Source organism: Hordeum vulgare, chromosome 5H (genome assembly GCF_904849725.1).
Source record: "Hordeum vulgare subsp. vulgare chromosome 5H, MorexV3_pseudomolecules_assembly, whole genome shotgun sequence".
Taxonomy (NCBI): domain Eukaryota; kingdom Viridiplantae; phylum Streptophyta; class Magnoliopsida; order Poales; family Poaceae; genus Hordeum; species Hordeum vulgare.
Window position 1 is genome coordinate 285,049,356 of NC_058522.1, and position 8,693 is coordinate 285,058,048.

Genomic DNA, 8,693 nt, shown 5'->3' on the forward strand with positions numbered 1-8,693 from the left:
GGTGCATGACCATAAAAGATATTACCCATAGAAATAGAACAACCATTATTCTCTGACTTAAACGAGTAACCGTCTCGCAATAATTAAGATCCAAATATAATGTTCATGCTTAACGCAGGTACTAAATAATAATTATTTAAGTTCACAACTAATCCTGATGGTAACTGAAGTGAAATCGTGCCGACAGCGATTGCATCAACCTTGGAATCATTACCCACGCGCATCGTCACTTCATCCTTTGCCAACCTTCGCTTATTCCGCAGTTCCTGTTTCGAGTTGCAAACATGAGCAACAGAACCGGTATCGAATACCGAGGCACTACTACGAGAGCTGGTTAAGTACACATCAATAACCTGTATATCGAATATACCTGATTTTTCCTTGGCCGCCTTCTTATCAGCCAGATACTTGGGGCAGTTGCGCTTCCAGTGACCCAGACCCTTGCAATAATAACACTCTGTTTTCGTCGGATTGGCAATAGGCTTGCCGGCCTTCTTTGAATTACCCTTCTTTCCTTTGTCATTTCTCTTGAAACTAGTGGTCTTATTCACCATCAACACTTGATGCTCTTTATGGAGATCTGACTCTGCGACTTTCTGCATCGCGAATAACTCGTCGGGTGACTTGTTCATCCCTTGCATGTTATAGTTCAACATAAAGCTCTTGTAGCTCGGTGGCAGTGATTGAAGAATTATGTTAGTAACGGCCTCTTGCGGGAGTTCAATCCCGAGCTCAGCTTGACGGTTTGAGTACCCAGACATTTTGAGCACATGTTCACTGAGAGACATATTCTCCTCCATCTTGTAAGCATATAATTTATTGGAGGTCTCATACCTCTCGATCCGGGCGTTCTTCTGAAAGATAAACTTCAACTCCTGGAACATCTCAAATGGTCCATGACGCTCAAAGCAACGTTGAAGTCCCGGCGCTAAGCCATACAAGACTTCACATTGAACTACTGACTAGTCCTCCTTGCGTGCTAACCAGGCGTTCTTAACATCTTGGTGAGCCACTGCGGGTGGTTCATCTCCTAGCGCAGCATTAAGGACATAATCCTTCTTCCGAGCTTGCAGGAGCAACTTAAGATTATGAGCCGAGTCTACAAAATTGGTTCCATCATCTTTCAACTTAGCTTTCTCTAGGAACGCATTAAAAGTCAGGGTGACTATCACGTGATCCATTGATCTACAACACAAATACTTTCAAAGTGGACTTGGACTATGTTCAAATTAATTGGAGTTTAACTAATCAAATTACCTACTAACCTCCCACTCAAAAAGTACATCTCTCTAGTCATTTGAGTGGTACATGATCCAAAACACTAACTCAAGTCCGATCATCACGTGAGTTGAGAATAGTTTCAGTGGTAAGCATCTCTATGCTAATCATATCAACTATACGATTCATGCTCGACGTTTCGGTCTCATGTGTTCCGAGGCCATGTATATACATGCTAGGCTCGTCAAGCTTAACCCGAGTGTTCCGCGTGTTCAACTGTTTTGCACCCGTTGTATGTGAACGTTGAGTCTATCACACCCGATCATCACGTGGTGTCTCGAAACGACGAACTGTAGCAACGGTGCACAGTCGGGGAGAAGACAATTTCGTCTTGAAATTTTAGTGAGCGATCACCTCATAATGCTACCGACGTTCTAAGCAAAATAAGGTGCATAAAAGGATTAACATCACATGCAATTCATAAGTGACATGATATGGCCATCATCATGTGCTTCTTGATCTCCATCACCAAAGCACCGGCACGATCTTCTTGTCACCGGCGCCACACCATGATCTCCATCATCATGGTCTCCATCAACGTGTCGCCATCGGGGTTGTCGTGCTACTTATGCTATTACTACTAAAGCTACATGCTAGCAATATAGTAAACGCATCTGCAAACACAAACGTTAGTTTAAAGAGAACCCTATGGCTCCTGCCGGTTGCCGTACCATCGACGTCCAAGTCGATATTAACTATTACAACATGATCATCTCATACATCCAATATATTACATCACGTCATTGGCCATATCATATCACAAGCATACCCAGCAAAAACAAGTTAGTCGTTCTCTAATTTATTGTTGCATGTTTTACGTGGCTGCTATCTGTATCTAGTAGATCGCATCTTACTTACGCAAAAACCACAACGGAGATGTGCAAATTGCTATTGAACCACTCCAAGGACCGTCTCGATCAAAACCAATTCAACTAAAGCTGAAGAAACCGATACCCGCCAGTCATCTTTATGCAACGAGGTTGCATGTCAATCGATGAAACCAGTCTTTCGTAAGCGTACGAATAATGTCGGTCTGGGCCGCTTCAATCCAACAATACCGCCGAATCGAGAAAAGACTAAGGGGGTAGCAAATCGAACATCACCGTCCACAAAACCCTTTGTGTTGTACTCGAGACAACAACTACGCATGAACCTAGCTCTGATACCACTGTTGGGGAACGTTGCATGGGAAACAAAAAATTTCCTACGCACAGGAAGACCTATCATGGTGATGTCCATATACGAGAAGAGATTTGGATCTACGTACCCTTGTAGATCACACAACACGAAGCGTTAAGAAACACGATTGATGTAGCGGAACGTCTTCACGTCCCTTGATCAGCCCCACGAACCGTCCCACGAACCATCCCGCGACCCGTCCCACGATCCGTTCCGATCTAGTGTCGAACGGATGGCACCTCCGCATTCAGCACATGTACAACTCGACGATGATCTCGGCCTTCTTGATCCAGCAAGCAAGACTGAGACGTAGATGAGTTCTCCGGCTGCGTGACGGTGCTCCGGTGGTGGTGAGGATCTATCCCTGCAAGGCTTTGCTACGACGACAGAAATCTTTTTTCGTCTCTTGAGCTTGCGTTGGTTTTTCCCTTGAAGAGGAAAGGGCGATGCAGCATAGGAGCAGTAAGTATTTCCCTCATTTTGAGAACCAAGGTATCAATCCAGTAGGTGAATCGCGTCAAGTCCAGAGTACCTGTGCAAACACAAAAGAGCTTGCACCCAACACTATAAAGGGGTTGTCAATCCCTTCAAGATTGATTGCAAAGTGAGATCTGAAGGCGGAAAGTGCAACGAAGAAAAAGAGTAAGGCTGAAAATATGGTGTGAAGTAGACCCGGGGGCCATAGTGTTCACTAAAGGCTTCTCTCAAAATAGCAAATAATACGGTGGGTGAACAAATTACTGTCGAGCAATTGATAGAACCGCGCAAAGTCTGACGATATCTAAGGCAATGATCATACATATAGGCATCACATCCGAGGCAAGTAGACCGATACTTTCTGCATCTACTACTATTACTCCATACATCGACCGCTATCCAGCATGCATCTAGTGTATTGAGTTCATGACGAACAGAGTAACGCCTTAAGCAAGATGACATGATGTAGAGGGCTAAACTAAAACCAATGATGAAAACTCCATCTTTTTACCCTTGATGGCAACAACATGATGCGTGCCTCGCTACCCCTTCTGTCACTGGGTGAGGTCACCGCACAGTATGAACCCAAAACCAAGCACTTCTCCCATTGCAAGAATCATAGATAAAGTTGGCCAAACAAAACCCACAACTCGAAGAGAATTACAAGGATATGAAATCATGCATAAGAGAGAACAGAAGAAACTCAAATAAGATTCATAGATAATTTGATCATAAATCCACAATTCATCGGATCTCGACAAACACACCGCAAAAGAAGATTACATCGGATAGATCTCCATGAAGATCATCGAGAACTTTGTATTGAAGATCCAAGAGAGAGAAGAAGCCATCTAGCTACTAACTATGGACCCGAAGGTCTACGGTGAACTACTCATGCATCATCGGAGAGGTCATGGTGTTGATGAAGAAGCCCTCCGTATCCGAATCCCCCCTCCGGCAGGGCACCAGAACATTCCCCGGATGGGATCATGCGGAGACAGAAGCTTGTAACGGTGGAAAAGTGTTTTCGTCGATCTCTCCGGCAATTTTGGAATTTTTCTGAATTTATAGGCGGAAGAGGTAGGGCAGACGTGCCATAGGGGGCCCACATGCCTGCTAGGTGCGCCCCCCTGGCCGCGCCTAGGGGGCTTGTGGGGTCCCCTGCTGGCCCCTGCCTTGGTTCTCAAGTCTGACGCGTATCTTCTGTTCCAGAAAAAATCTTTTCCGAAGTTTTATTCCGTTTGGACACCTTTCAAAATCCTCGTCTGAAAAGGGTCAAAAATACGGAAAAAAACACGAACTCGCACTTGGCACAGAGTTAATAAGTTAGTCCCAAAAAGATAAAAAAGGCATACAAAACATCCAAAGTTTGACAAGATAATAGCATGGAACCATCAAAAATTATAGATACGTTGGAGACGTATCAAGCATCCCCAAGCTTAACTCCTGCTCGTCCTCGAGTAGGGAAGTGATAAAGACTGAATTTTTGATGTGGAATTCTACCTAGCATAGTTGTCCTTTGTAACTTGTTTCATGTGACATGAATGTTCAGATCCGTAAGATTCAAAACAATAGTTTGCTATTGACATTAAAACAATAATACTTCAAGCAAACTAGCAAGGTAATCATGAATTTTTGAAATAACAAGGCCAAAGAAAGTTATCCCTACAAAATCATATAGTCTGGTATGCTCCATCATCCTCACACAACTAATTTAAATCATGCACAACCCCGGTATTGGCCAAGTAATTGTTTTCTCACTCTTACTTTCTCAAACCTTTTTCAACTATCACGCAATACATGAGCGTGAGCCATGGATATAGCACTATAGGTGGAATAGAGTGTGGTGGTGGTTGTGAGACAAAAAGGAGGAGATGGTCACATTGACTCGGCATATCAAAGGACTATGGAGATGCCCATTAATAGATATCAATGTGAATGAGTAGGGATTGCCATACAAAGGATGCACTAGAGCTATAAGTATGTGAAAGCTCAAAAGGAGAACTAGTGGGTGTGCATCCAACTTGCTTGCTCACGAAGACCTAGGGCAATTTTGAGGAAGCCCGTCATTGGAATATACAAGCCAAGTTATATAATGAAAATTCCCACCAGTATATGATGGTGACAAAACGAGAGGCTCTCAATCATGAAGAACATGGTGCTATTATGAAGCACAAGTGTGGAAAGAGATAGTAACATTGTCCCTTCTCTCTTTTTCTCTCTTTTTTTGGGCTCTTGGGCCTCTTTTTTTCTCTTTTTTTTTGTGGGCAACTTTGGCCTCTTTTTTTTCTTTTTTTGTGGGCAAATTTGGCCTCTTTTTTTTATTTCCTCACATGGGACAATGCTCTATTAATGACGATCATCACACTTTTATTTACTCACAGCTCAAAGCTCAGAACGATGATGACTCTATATGAAATGCCTCCGGTAGTGTACCGGGATGTGCAATGATCTAGCCTGGCGTATGATGTTGAAACATCTCGCTAGCTATCTTACGATCATGCAATGGAAATATGAGAGTGACGACACAAGTCATGAGATGGAACGGTCGGAGTTGCATGGCAATATATCTCGGAATGGCTATGAAAATGCCATAGTAGGTAGGTATGGTGGTTGTTTTGAGGATGGCATATGGTGGGTTTGTGCACCGGCGAGAATTGCGCGGTACTAGAGAGGCTACCAATGGTGGAAGGTGAAAGTGCATATATACCATGGACTCACATTAGTCATGAAGAACTCACATACTTGTTGCGAAAGTTTTTGTTAGTGATCGAAACAAGTTGCTAAATGCATACTCCTAGGGGAAGGGTTGGTACGTGTAAACCATCGCGCGATCCCAACCGCAACACAAAGGATGACAATCAATAGATCAATTATGCTCCGACTTCCTAACATAGCGGTTCACCATACGTGCATGTTACGGGAATCACTAATTTCAACACAAGTATTTCTAGATTCACAACACCCTACTAACATAACTCTTAATATTACCAAATCCACATCCCAAAACTAATTGAGAGGAATCAAACTTTTCTTTCTACTCAATGCACATGAAGATGGAGGTTTTTGTATCCTCTTTCGGTACCTATCACCCTTGGGACTACTTTCATAGAACAAACCAACTACCAAGTGACGCACGGCCGTGCTCTAAAAGATCTAAGTGAAGCACATAGAGCAAAATTATCTAGCTCAAAAGATATAAGTGAAGCACGATGAGCATTCTGTCAAATCCATGATGAGTGAATGTCTCTCTCAAAAGGTGTGCAGAAAGGATGATTGCGAAACAATAAAAAGAAAATACTCCTACGATACAAGATGCTCCAAGCAAAACACATATCATGTGGTGAATAAAAATATAGCTCCAAGTAATGTTACCGATGGATTGAAGGCGAAAGAGGGGATGCCTTCCCGGGGCATCCCCAAGCTTAGGTTTTTTGGTGTCCTTGAATTTGGCTTGGGATGCCTTGGGCATGCCCAATCTTGATCTCTTTCCACGCTTTATCCCTTTGTCCATGAGAACATCACCCAAAACTTGGAAACTTCACAACACAAAACTTAAACAGAAACTCGTGATATCATTAGCACAAGAAAACAAACTACCACCTCTTTAGGTACTGTAGAAAACTTGAATTCTATTCATATTGGTGTTATATTACTGTATTCTCACTTTTCCATGGCTAGTACCCCCCGATACTATCCATAGTTTCATCAAAACAAGCAACCAACTCAACAAAAACAGAATCTGTCAAAAACAGACCAGTCTATAGCAATCTGTATGCTTCGTATACTTCTGGTACCTCAAAAATCCTGAACAATTACGACTGCCTAGGAAAAAGGCATATCAACCAGCAGCAGAAAGAATAAACTCAAAATCTCTTTCTTAATAAAAATGAAAAATAATCTCGTGAGCGAAAAGTTTGTGTCTTTTTCCAGCAGGATCAAACAACCATCACCAAGACTAGTCATAAAGGTTTTGCTTGGCTCAAACACAAAAAGAAACACAAAAGACACAATCATAACAGAATTATGATGGTGTGGATGCAACAAAAAATAAAGAAAAATATAAATTCATTGGGTTGCCTCCCAACAAGCGCTATTGTTTAACGCCCTTAGCTAGGCATAACGTGGCGGAATCATGTATCGTCGTCTTTGGTGCTCAAACCATAAGTAGCGTGATCACTCATCGTCTTAAGGTCTTCATCTTTCTTACTAGATGATTCACCACTGTTTTTAGGAACAAAAACAGACTTGGTGGCCTTAATGTGTGCAAAATTTGGAGTATTCTGCACAACGGCAAAAGCAGAACCCAAGTTGGTTATAACATCCTCTAGTTTGCCAATCCTAGCGGAATCATGACCTAGTTTTTCGTTAACTGTGGGTTTCTTCTCCTTTAAATTTTTCAAAACCATTCCCACCTTGGATCCGTACTGAGTGATTTGATTGTGGATCTTTTTATCCAAATTCTCAATGAGTTCGATCATAGCAACTTTATTTTCAATGACGTCCAGCCTACGCATCACATGTTCCAGAGTTAAGGTAGTTCCATTAACCATGAGTGGGGGTGAGCCTACCAAATTTATTACATCTCCGTAAGAATCAACGGTATGGCTACCCAAGAAATTTCCACCTACGATGGTGTCAATAATATACCTATTACAAGGAGAAATACCCAAATAAAAATTGCGAAGCAGGACAGTAGTAGATTGCTTATGAATAGATCTACTCTGAGCATTGCAAATCCTATACCAAGCGTCCTTTAAGTTTTCTTCCTCAATTTGTTTGAAATTGAGAACTTCTTTCTCGGGAGTATCGTTCGAAGAGGTGGATCTAGCCATGAGGACAGGTAGACTATTCGACACAAGCGAACAGAAAGCAAGCGAGAGAAAAGGGCGAACGAAAAAGGGAAACGAAAAAGACAAACAAAGAGAAGGGCAAATATTTTTGTAATTTTTTGTTTTTCAGAAGTGGGGGAGAGGAAAACGAGAGGCAAAAAAAGGTAAATGCAAGAGATGAGTTTGCGACACTTACTTGGATCTGTTCTTGACTTGATCCTCCCCGGCAACGGCGCCAAAAATTCTTCTGCTACGGCGACCGAAATCTTCTGTTGGTTTTTCCCTTGAAGAGGAAAGGGCGATGCAGCGCAGGAGCAGTAAGTATTTCCCTCAGTTTGAGAACTAAGGTATCAATCCAGTAGGAGAATCACGTCAAGTACAGAGTACGTGCGCAAACACAAAATAGCTTGCACCCAACGCTATAAAGGGGTTGTCAATCCCTTCAAGATTGATTGCAAAGTGACATCTGAAGGCGGAAAGTGCAACGAAGAAAAAGAGTAAGGCTGAAAATATGGTGTGAAGGAGACCCGGGGGCCATAGTGTTCACTAGAGGCTTCTCTCAAAATAGGAAGTAATACGGTGGGTGAACAAATTACTGTCAAGCAATCGATAGAACCGTGCAAAGTCATGACGATATCTAAGGCAATGATCATACATATAGGCATCACGTCCGAGACAAGTAGACCGATACTTTCTGCATCTACTACTATTACTCCACACATTGACCGCTATCCAGCATGCATCTAGTGTATTGAGTTCATGACAAGCAGAGTAATGCCTTAAGCAAGATGACATGATTTAGAGGGATAAACTCAAACCAATGATGAAAACCCCATCTTTTTACCCTTGATGGCAACAACACGATGCGTGCCTCGCTACCCCTTCTGTCACTGGGTGAGGTCACCACACGGTATGAACCCAAAACCA